We start from the raw sequence: 12,414 nt of genomic DNA on the forward strand, positions 1-12,414 counted from the left end.
AATTGGCCCCATTTTATTCAGTGGGATCTGCTAAATTTAGTCAGTGCGAAACATTGGGCCGTATTTTGCGATCCCCACAGGTGCGTACGAGGTGCGCACGCGCCCGTAGGGGCCGCGCAAGTGCGAAACCCGACACTTGCGATTTTGACGGATCCTCCGCATCCCCGGGAAAAGGGCCTCTGCGGGTGGAGAGTTGCGCTATTTGCCCAACTTGCGCCCGCTGAAAGGCCTGCTTTTACCAGCACAAGAGTTTTAAAAAATAGAAAAATAAAATTTTGATCACTCACTTATACATTCAAAACCCTAGGTAATTGTAGTGTATGTGCCTTTAAGAGCCCCCTGTGTACTGTAATGCCGGGAATGGTCACTCAGGCTATATAAGCCTGTATATTGTGTTGTATCAGTTAGTTCACCTCCAGACTTTGTTCAGTAAACACCTGTGAAACTAACTCCTGCCTTTAGTGTCTCTATTAACACACGGATACAACAGTGGCGACGAATTGGAAACGGACTTACCTGCAATTCGGCAGCACCTCAAGGACATCGATTCCTCAGACGTCGAAGAAAAGCAACAAAAAAAAACAAACTGTGGTTTCACCAGCTAGCCGAGCTGGTGGCAGGCACTGCAATAATCCTTCCTGGGCGGCGGTCTGGGGCTCCATCGGCTGGCTCTGCAGCGAGGCCAAGCAGCGAAGGCAGAGGCAAGCAGAAACAGACGGGGGGAGCACTCGGGAGACGGCCGGCGCTGCAAAGCAGGTTGGCGTTCGGACCTAGCAGAGGAGGGGAAAAGTCTCAGAGAATCCTGCGGGAACAAGTCTCCACCTGTAAATAAAAAAATAAATTTAAAAATCGCGGAAAACAGCGTTGTCAGCAGCAGCAGTGGCGGGAAAGCGCGGGGAGCGCCATATTTTTTCTGCAGGAAAGAAAGGAAAGCAAGGGAAGCGCCATTTTTTTCCAGGATGCCTAAGGCTGGCAATATTGATGCTTTTGATAACGATATAGAGGATTGGACCACATATGTGGAAAGAGTGGAGGTATATTGCACAGCAAATGGAATAGAAATTGATAAAAAGGCGTCAGTACTTCTAAATCTAATGGGCGCAAAGACATACGGGCTGTTACGAAACTTAATCACTCCAGCCAAACCAAAGGACAAGAATTTTAAGGAAATTGTTGATACCCTACAGGAGCACTTAAACCCAACACCGCTGCTGATAGCGGAACGATTCAAATTCTTCAAGAGGAATCAGCACAAGAATGAAAGTAACGCTGATTACCTCACCGAATTAAGAAAGCTATCAAAGCACTGCCAATTCGGGGCAGGACTGGCAGATTCTCTTCGAGACAAATTCGTCTGCGGTCTCCTAAGTGAAGGAACACAGAAAAGGCTGCTTTCTGAGAAAGATTTGACACTGGACAAGGCTTTCAGTATGGCTGTATCATACGAAGCAGCCGCAAGAGGAGCTGCAGAGATACAGCAAAAGACACAGGACTTCGGCACCTATGAAATGACACAGGGTTTCGAGAGATATCGCTGCGGCAGATCCACCCATGACCAGAGGGACTGCTGGTTCAAGGACAAAGCATGCAGGCAATGCGGAAAGATGGGACACATTGCACAGGTATGCCGATCTGGACAAAAAAAATCCACGGACAGGAAAAAAAAAATCAATAAAGAAAAGTACAGAAAGGTAAAAATGATGACGGACAGTAGTTCCGAAGACCAGAAGAGCGATAGCGACTCCGGAAACAAGAGACTAAGCTGTCTCAAATTACATAATGTAATTGCCAAAGAAGATTACCAGACCATTTGGGTTACCCTCGCGATAGCAGGGTCCCCAGTTAAAATGGAGCTAGATACAGGATCAGCTCTGACCATCATAAATCAATGGGATTACGAGCGGCTATTTCCGCATATACCTTTAAAAGACACATCCATTATCTTGAAAACATATACGGGGCAGAAAGTATACCCCAAAGGAAAAATAAGGGTGCCTGTTGTATACAACGGCAAGGAAATACAGAAGTTGTATTTATACGTTCTACAAGATGGTGGTCCACCGCTGTTGGGGAGTGCAGTGAGCAGCGACGCCCGACCAGAGCGGACCTGCGTGAGGTAGAGGCAGCGCGGCAACTTTAAAAGGAGGGGCGAGGCGAGGCCCGACCACAGCGGCTGACCTGGGAGTGCAGTGAGCAGCGACGCCCGACCAGAGCGGACCTGCGTGAGGTAGAGGCAGCGCGGCAACTTTAAAAGGAGGGGTGAGGCGAGGCATACCAATTCAACAGCAGGGGAGAGAGGTAAAAAGTAATCGAAGTGTGACGTCACCAGGAAGGAGGTAAGTGATTGGTTGGATTGGTTGGTGAGTATTTCTTCTTTATTACAATCTTAAATTCTGCAGTTTTTTTCTAGGGTCTCTGTGCTGTAGTGGAGACAGTTGGTAAACCATTTAACTGGTGTAATTAGAGGGATTGATTTAATTTAAATCCAATTAATTAAAGGGGATACTAGCATCTATAATCAGGAAGAGGGTGTCCATAACTAACAATAATTTTTAAAAAAATTAATTACATAGAATGGAGCAGGTGATGTGTTACTGTTGCGAGATGTGGGAGCCGGTAGACCCCATTGAGGCTAACGGTGAGTACATCTGTGACAAGTGTCTGCTGCTACAGGATCTCCAGCTCCGTGTTGATGAGCTGGAGTCTGAGCTTCAGATACTGCGACACATCAGGGAGGGGGAGAAGTACCTGGACTCTGTGTATCAGGAGGTGGTCACACCTATGAAGTTAATTAATTCAGATGTAGCCCATGGCCAGGGTCAGGACGGTGTGACTACGAGTGAGGCAGGTACAAGGAACCAGGAGGTAGTGTTGGAGGAGCCACAGCCCTTGCTCTTGACCAACAGGTTCGAGGTTCTTACTCCCTGTGGGGACGGGAGCAGGGGCTGCAGGGAGGATGAGCAACCTGGCCACAGCACCGTGGAACAGGGGGCCATTCAAGAGGGGGGAGTAAATAGAAATGTTGTAGTGGTAGGGGATAGTATTATTAAGGGGATAGATAGAGTTCTCTGCAGCCAAGAGCGAGAGTCCCGTAGGCTGTGTTGCCTACCCGGTGCCAGGGTTAAGGACATCTCCTCTGGGCTGGAAAGAAACTTGCAGTGGGAGGGGGTGGATCCAGTCGTCGTGGTCCATGTTGGTACAAACGACATAGATAGGACTAGGAAGCCGGTTCTGTTAAAGGAGTATGAGCAGCTAGGGGTCAAATTAAAAAACAGAACCTCAAGGGTAATAATCTCTGGATTATTACCTGAGCCACGAGCGAATTTGGCTAGGACAAATAAAATTAGAGAGTTAAATGCGTGGCTCAAAGACTGGTGTGGGAGAAATGGGTTTTGCTTCCTGGGACACTGGCACCAGTACTGGGGCAGGAGGGAGCTGTTCCGTTGGGACAGGCTTCACTTGGCCAGTGCTGGGACTAGGGTCCTGGCGGATCATATAACTAGGGCTGTAGAGAGGGCTTTAAACTAACTAGTGGGGGGGAGGTTCCTAGAGAACAAATAATAAAAATGACAACAGAGAAGGTCATAGACTTAGGTAGCAGTGGGGAAATGAAAAACCAGAGCGTGTCAGGAAGGGGCAGAAGGTATAGAGTAAAAGGTAAAGTAATAAAAAGGGCAAAAGCAGGAACTAAGTGTCAAAAAACACATTTGAAAGTTCTCTATCTGAATGCACGTAGCATTCGTAACAAAATAGATGAGTTAATGGCACAAATAGCTACATATGGGTATGATCTTGTGGCCATTACAGAAACATGGCTGCAGGGTGACAAATAACCTGGTATGTTTAATTCCCAGGCATTAACGATCAGGAAGGACAGGCAGGAAGGAAGGGGAGGTGGGGTGGCTATGTTAATAAAGGAAGGAATCACTCTAATACAGAGAAATGATATTGGGTCAAAAGATCAGGATAATGAAACAGTTTGGGTGGAGATAAGGAATAATAAGGGGAAAAAAACACTAGTGGGCGTAGTCTATAGGCCTCCGAACAGTTGCAACTCGGTTGGACGGAGTATCAATCAGGAAATAGTTGAGGCTTGTAATAAGGGAACATCTATAATTATGGGGGATTTTAACTATCATATTAACTGGACAAATCAAATTGGGCAGGGCTGCCTTGAGGATGAGTTCATTGAGTGTATTAGGGATGGGTTTCTTGAGCAGTATGTAACTGAACCGACCAGGGGGCAAGCAACCTTAGATCTGGTCCTGTGTAACGAGACAGGATTAATTAAAAATGTCCTAGTAAAGGATCCCCTTGGAATGAGTGACCATAACATGGTTGAATTCCATGTTCAATTAGAGGGTGAGGAGGTTGTATCTCAAACAAGCATGCTAAGCTTGAATAAAGGAGACTATGAAGGTATGAGAGCAGAATTGAGCAAAGTGGATTGGGAAAATAGATTAAAGGGTAAGACGATGCATGATCAGTGGTGTACATTTAAGGAGTTATTTTACAACTTCCAAAAAAAGTATATTCCACTGAGAAGAAAAGGGTGTAAAAGAAAAGACAGCCATCCATGGCTAAGTAAAGAAATTAATAATAGTATTCGACTAAAAACAAGGGCATATAAGGTAGCCAAATCTAGTGGGAGGATAGAGGATTGGGAAAACTTTAAAAGACAGCAAAAAATAACAAAAAGATTGATTAGGAAAGGGAAGATAGATTATGAAAGTAAATTAGCAAAAAATATAAAAACAGATAGTAAGAGTTTTTATAGTTATATAAAAAGAAAAAGGGTGGCTAAAGTAAATGTTGGTCCCTTAGAGGATGAGACCGGGAAATTAATGGTGGGAAATATGGAGATGGCAAAAACACTGAATGAATATTTTGTATCAGTCTTTACAGTAGAGGACACCAAGAATATCCCAACACTGGACAAGCAGGGGGCTATAGGGGGGGAGGAGATAAACACGATCAAAATCACTAAGGAAGTGGTACTCGGTAAAATAATGGGACTCAAGGCGGATAAATCGCCTGGACCTGATGGCTTACATCCAAGGGTCTTGAGGGAAGTGGCAGTAGGGATTGTGGATGCATTGGTAATAATCTTCCAAAACTCCCTGGACTCAGCAAAGGTCCCAGCAGACTGGAAAACTGCTAATGTAACACCCTTATTTAAAAAGGGCAGTAGACAGAAGGCTGGAAACTATAGACCGGTTAGCCTAACATCTGTGGTAGGTAAAATTTTGGAGTCCATTATTAAGGAGACAGTAACAGGACATTTGGATAATCATAGTTTAATAAGACAAAGTCAGCATGGTTTTATGAAGGGGAAGTCATGTTTGACAAATTTGCTGGAGTTCTTTGAGGAAGTAAAATACAGGGTGGATAAAGGTGAACCAGTGGACGTAGTGTATTTAGACTTCCAAAAGGCATTTGACAAGGTGCCACACAAAAGATTATTGCTTAAGATAAAAAATCACGGGATTGGGGGTAATATTCTGGCATGGATAGAGGATTGGCTATCTAACAGAAGGCAGAGAGTTGGGATAAATGGTTCATTCTCAGACTGGCAATCAGTAATCAGTGGTGTTCCGCAGGGGTCAGTGCTGGGTCCCCAACTCTTTACAATCTATATTAACGATTTGGAGGAGGGGACCGAGTGTAACATATCAAAGTTTGCAGATGATACTAAGATGCGAGGGAAAGTAGTGAGAGAGGAGGACATAAAAAACCTGCAAGAGGACATAGACAGGCTAAGTAAGTGGGCAGAGACTTGGCAGATGGAATACAATACTGGAAAGTGTGAGGTTATGCACTTTGGCAGGAAAAATCGCAGAGCAAGTTATTATCTTAATGGCAAGAAACTGGAAAGTACTGAAGTACAAAGGGATCTGGGGGTCCTGGTGCACGAAACTCAAAAGGTTAGTATGCAGGTGCAGCAAGTGATTAAGAAGGCCAATGGAATGTTGGCTTTCATTGCTAGGGGGATAGAATATAAAAATAGGGAGGTATTGCTTCAGTTGTACAAGGTATTGGTGAGACCGCACCTGGAATGCTGCATACAGTTTTGGTGTCCATACTTAAGAAAAGACATACTTGCTCTCGAGTCAGTACAAAGAAGGTTCACTCGGTTAATCCCGGGGATGAGGGGATGGGCATATGAGGAGAGGTTGAGTAGATTGGGACTCTACTCATTGGAGTTCAGAAGAATGCGAGGCGATCTTATTGAAACATGTAAGATTGTGAAGGGGTTGGATCGGGTGGATGCGGGGAGGATGTTCCAGATGATGGGTGAAACTAGAACTAGGGGGCATAGTCTTAGAATAAGGGGCTGCTCTTTCAAAACTGAGATGAGGAGGAACTACTTCACTCAGAGGGTGGTAGGTCCATGGAATATGCTGCCCCAAAAAGCTGTCGAAGCTACATCATTACATAAATTTAAAACAGAAATAGACAGTTTCCTAGAAGAAAAGGGAATTAAGGGTTACGGGGAGCGGGCAGGAATTTGGACATGAGTTTAGGTGCGGATCGGTCATGGCCCTGTGGGTAGCGGAGCGGGCCCAGGGGCCGTGTAGCCTGATCCTGCTCCTGTTTCGTGTGTCTAATTCTGTTAGATTCAGGAGATAGTCCTGTCATAGTGGATTGGCGGTTAGGATCAGATCAGCCATGATCTTATTGAATGGCGGAGCAGGCTCGAGGGGTCGATTGACCTACTCCTGCTCCTATTTCTTATGTTCTTATGAATGGATCAGAAAGATACGTTTAGACTGGCACTCCATTCAGGCACTGACGGTGACCAGTAAGAAAAAAAATGATGATGACGTCATACCTGAATGATTAAAAGACATCTTGGCCAACGCCAAGGAAGTGTTTCAAGAGAAACTAGGAACCTTGAAAGGCATCACCGCCTCAATAAAAGTGGAAGATGCGGCAATTCCCAAGTTTTTTAAGGCAAGGCCGGTGCCATACGCAATTCATCCAGCAGTCGAGGCAGAGCTGGAGAATTTGGAAAAGGCAGGCGTATTATCCAAGATAGATTGGAGCGAGTGGGCAACACCCATCGTCCCGGTCATGAAGAAAATGTTGAATAATGATAAATCTGAAGAACAGAGAAAAATTCACATCTGTGGAGACTTCAAGGTGACTGTAAACCCGGTCCTTCACACGGTACAGTATCCTCTTCCGAGGATAGAAGATATTTTCGCCTCACTATCCGGAGGGAAACGTTTCACCAAAATTGACTTGGCACAGGCATATCTACAGATGGAGGTTGAAGAGGCCTCTTAAAAAGTATCTCACGATAAATACACACAAAGGCCTGTACCAGTACAATCGACTGGTTTTCGGAGTAGCATCAGCTCCAGCTATCTGGCAAAGAGCTATGGAGCAAGTCCTCCAAGGGATTCCGGGGACTCAATGCAACCTAGACGACATCCTTGTAACAGGAGAAAACGACAACGAGCACCGTGCCAATTTGGAGCAGGTGCTCACTAGGCTGAGAGAACGGGGCCTACGAGCAAATTGCCCCAAGTGCGAATTTTTCCAGAAACAAATATCATATTGTAGCCACATAATTAATAAGGAAGGGTTGCATAAGTCACCTGAAAAAATTGAAGCGGTCATAAAAGCCCCAGCACCTGAAAATGTTTCACAATTAAGGTCGTTCCTGGGATTGATAAATTACTATCATTAATTTTTACCGAACTTATCAACTCTTCTGCACCCTCTTAATGAACTGCTACAAACAGGAGTAATTTGGAAATGGAGCGAAGACTGTAAATGTGCCTTCCATAAATGCAAAGACTTAATCACGTCCAAGGAAGTTTTGGCTCATTACAACCCATCACTGCCAATCAGACTGGCGTGCAATGCATCCCCTTACGGCGTAGGAGCGGTATTATCGCATAGATTCCCTGATGGCTCGGAATGGCCGATAGCTTTTGCGTCACGCTCATTGAACTCAGCTGAGCGTAACTATGCCCAAATCGACAGGGAAGCACTCAGCCTGGTATGGGGAGTGAAGAAATTCAACCATTACCTACACGGACAAAAATTTACCTTGTTGACTGACCATCAACCCCTCATCTCCATATTCAACCCTAAAAAGGGTGTTCCCATTATGACAGCGCAAAGGCTACAGAGGTGGTCCCTTTTTCTAGGGGCACACCAATATGACATAGAATACAAAGGATCAAAACAGCATGGGAATGCTGACGGTTTATCGCGCCTACCGTTGCCAATGGTAGAAGAGGCACCTACAGTAGACCCAGTGGAGATGTTCCACTCTACCATAGTGGAATGTCTACCAGTAACAAATTCTGCCATTGAAAGGGAAACGAGAAATGACCCGACTCTCTCACGGGTCTATGATTTAACAGTGAAGGGATGGCCAGCACATGTCGAACCACTGTTGCCAGCATTCTCGCAAAGAAGAGAACAGCTGTCAGTGTGCCGAGGAACCTTGATGTGTGGATCCAGAGTGGTGATTCCACCCAAACTCCAGGATAAAGTGCTAAAGGAGCTTCACGAGGGGCATCTGGGTGGAGTGAAAATGAAGAACCTAGCCAGGGCGTTTGTATGGTGGCCAGGTATCGATGGAGACATCGAAGAAATGACCAAGAGCTGCCTAGGATGCCAGAAGGTCCAAAACGCTCCACCACAAGCCCCTCTACATCCATGGGAGTGGCCCTCATCTCCATGGCAAAGGGTACACATCGACTTTGCTGGTCCATTTATGGACTCAATGTTCTTAATCACGGTTGATGCACACTCCAAGTGGCCGGAGGTAATAAAGATGTCCTCCACCACCACAGAAAAAACCATCACAGTATTAAGGACCATATTTGCCAGGAATGGGCTGCCTGAACAGATCTGTTCTGATAATGGACCACAATTTGTGTCCGAAGAATTCAGGAAGTTCTTAAAAAACAATGGGGTTAAGCACTACACGTCCGCCCCATACCATCCCGCCACCAATGGATTGGCTGAAAGGTTTGTCCAGACCTTCAAGAAGGCCATAAAGGCCATGGGTAATGAAGACATAAAACTTCAGCATAAGGTAGATAACTTCTTGTTTGCATACAGGAATGCAACACATATGGTTACAAACCAAACTCCCGCCATGATGTTCTTCAATAGAAGCCTAAGATGCCGGCTGGATTTGATCAAGCCAAACATCAGAAGGGACGTGGAGAACTGGCAATTTCAAGGCATGAATGAAAGGCCAACTAGAACCTTCCAGATAGGTCAACAAGTTTTGGCCCGGGACTACCGTACCGAGAAATGGCAGCCTGGAACTATTTGCACACGACTAGGACCGCTGATGTATACCGTGGACATTGGAGAAAGCATAATAAGGCGCCATGCTGACCAGATCATAGAGTCATCCGAAAAGGGACAACCTACACCACAACTCTATATGCCTAATGATGAAGTAGAGATACCCATAGTATCTACCTCCGATCCGGTGATACTGGAACCAGATGAACCCGACACTGGCATTCAAGCCGAATCAGCCTTGCCAAAAGAACCTACTACACCACCAGAAACTACTACACCACCGAGGCGTTATCTGGACCGAGTCAGGAAGCCTCCAGAGAGACTGACTTATAATTGATTAACTGCAGCAATGTGTAGATTATTGTTCTTGTAACATGTAATTAATGATTACTTAAAATATTATGTACTGCTTGGCTAAAAGGGGAGGAATTGTAGTGTAGCCTTTAAGAGCCCCCTGTGTACTGTAATGCCTGTAATGGCCACTCGGGCTATATAAGCCTGTATATTGTGTTGTATCAGTTAGTTCACCTCCAGACTTTGTTCAGTAAACACCTGTGAAACTAACTCCTGCCTTTAGTGTCTCTATTAACACACGGATACAACAGTAAGTTTAGATTTAGCCCTGTCAAAACATATAAAAAAAATTCAAAAAATAAAATTTTTGTTTAAAATATTTAATTAAATGCCATTTTAATTAATTTTATATATGTAATGTTTATTTCATGTGTCTGTGTATTTTTTAAGTCATCCCCATTCATACTTATGACAGTTCCGTATGTACAGAACTCGCATAAGTATGAATGGGGATTCCCTTCTTTCATTGGTTGGGCCAGCCACGTGATCCCAGGGGTGCTTGTGAACCCCATGCGCCCCTGGGATATGTGGGCCTCTATGCATTTCTACCAGGAGAGGCCCAGGATCGCAAGCCTCCGTATCTCCCGGACCACCAGGTAAATGCGTAGATTTTTTGATGATCGGAGGCATCCGACCGCGGGAAGCCTCCGATCGCAAATTCAGGCCCAATATCTCATGTGTCTGACAGTCAAAGTGAACGACTAAACTTTTAATGAACCTTAAGTTAATACAACTGCAGCACAATGTGAGTGATGTTGCAATCTCAGGCACTGTGCCCAAGTTTGCTTTGCAACCATCTTTTTAAATTCCAGTCGACTGGATTTGGATGATCAACCATGATCTCATTAAATGGCGGAGCAGGCTCGAGGGGCCGAATGGCCTACTCCTGCTCCTATCTTCTATGTTTCTATGTCACAACACACAGAGATATTCACAAACTTTGCCCTGGAGCACCTGAGCTGCCAAATGCTTCCTCGTGAAATAAATGCTCGATGAAGCAACAAGAAAGAAATAAGAAGTGCCAAATCTTTTTATAAACCGCGGCGATTTAACTCATTGTTTGGAGTAAACCTACTATTGTAGAGATCAAATCACTGTTGCAAAACTATCTTTGGAGTTTCTGTTCCTGTGGTCATTTCATTGACTGAAAAAAGCCATTTTTTGTTGCATCACTTTCTCAGGCACTTTGTAAAATAGCATATATCTTATGAAAAAGCTTACATCTGCACCTATTTCCTGGCTGACCTACTGATGTGCCTCAATAATTCCGAGACTCGAAGTTAGCAGAACAAAACAAGGCTTTTATTAACTTAGAACGTAACACGTAAGAGAGAGAGATGTCTTCCTTCTGGAGACTGAGGCCAGACTGAGTTAGCTTACAAACGGGGCCAGGTATGGGCGGAGCCCTACACACAGCACATTCCAGCACATTCCAGTATACAATACAGCACATTCCAGTACACAATACAATGAGGTCTGGGGGAAGGGAAATGACACTGAAACCGATCTCAGTCACAGGCAGTGATGAATGGAAATATTTCATCACATTCACCCCTTCTATAGATTTAGTCTGTTCGGGGGTTTGATAATCCTCTGCGACCGACGTGGCTGTTGCGGTGCCGCGGGTGTCGGCGGGGTGTCCCCGGTAGCCTCCTGGGTCTCTGCCGGGGGTGCCGCCAGGGTTGTTGAAGGGGTAGTTGGTGGGGGTGCCGTTGGTCGGTGTTCTCCCGGGGGTGATGAAAGAGTAGTGGGTGGGTAAGAGTTGCTGTGATCGTCGTTGCTGCTATTGCCGTTGTTGTTGTCGATGCCGGCTGGGGCGACGTCTTTTATGGACACGGTGTCCTCCCTTCCATCGGCGTGCCGGACATATGCGTATTGGGGGTTGGCGTGGAGTAGGTGTACTGGCTCCACGAGAGGGTCCGTCTTGTGGCCCCTCACATGCCTTCGCACGAGTACCGGACCTGGGGTGGAGAGCCATGACGGCATGGATACGCCTGAGGTGGATTTCCGGGGAAAGACAAACATTCGTTCATGAGGCGTGGTATTAGTGGCCGTACACAATAGCGACCGTATCGAATGGAGCACATCCGAGAGGACTTCCTGCCAGCGGGAGATAGGGAGGCCCTTGGTCCTTAGAGCTAGAGTGACTGCTTTCCATACTGTCCCGTTCTCTCGCTCCACTTGGCCGTTACCCCGGGGGTTGTAGCTGGTGGTACGGCTTGTGGCGATCCCCTTGGACAGCATGTACTGGCGTAGCTCTTCACTCATGAAGGACGTCCCCCTATCCGTATGGATGTAGCTCGGCATACCGAACAGGCAGAACAGGCTGTTGAGGCATTTAATGACCGTGGCGCTGGTCATGTCTGGGCAGGGGAAGGCGAATGGTAACCGGGAGTATTCGTCCACAATGTTCAGGAAGTAAACATTGCGGTCGACGGACGGGAGGGGGCCCTTGAAATCTAAGCTGAGCCGCTCAAAGGGCCGTGTAGCTTTGATTAAGTGGGCTCTATCTGGGCGGTAGAACCGAGGCTTGCACTCAGCGCAAGTGCGGCAGTTCCTGGTCAGGGACCGAACTTCCTCAATCGAGTAGGGTAAGTTACGGGACTTTATGAAGTGGAACAGCCGCGTGACCCCTGGGTGGCAGAGGTCGTTGTGGAGGGTCTGTAGCCGATCCCCGGTGGCGCTGGCACACATCCCTCGTGAGAGGGCGTCAGGGGATTCGTTAAGGGCCCCTGGCCGGTAAATGATGTCGTACTCGAAGGTGGAGAGCTCGATCCG

The sequence above is a fragment of the Somniosus microcephalus genome, chromosome 19, assembly GCF_052327205.1.
Source record: "Somniosus microcephalus isolate GS21.2 chromosome 19, FLI_Smic_1.0, whole genome shotgun sequence".
In the NCBI taxonomy this organism is placed as follows: Eukaryota; Metazoa; Chordata; class Chondrichthyes; order Squaliformes; family Somniosidae; genus Somniosus; species Somniosus microcephalus.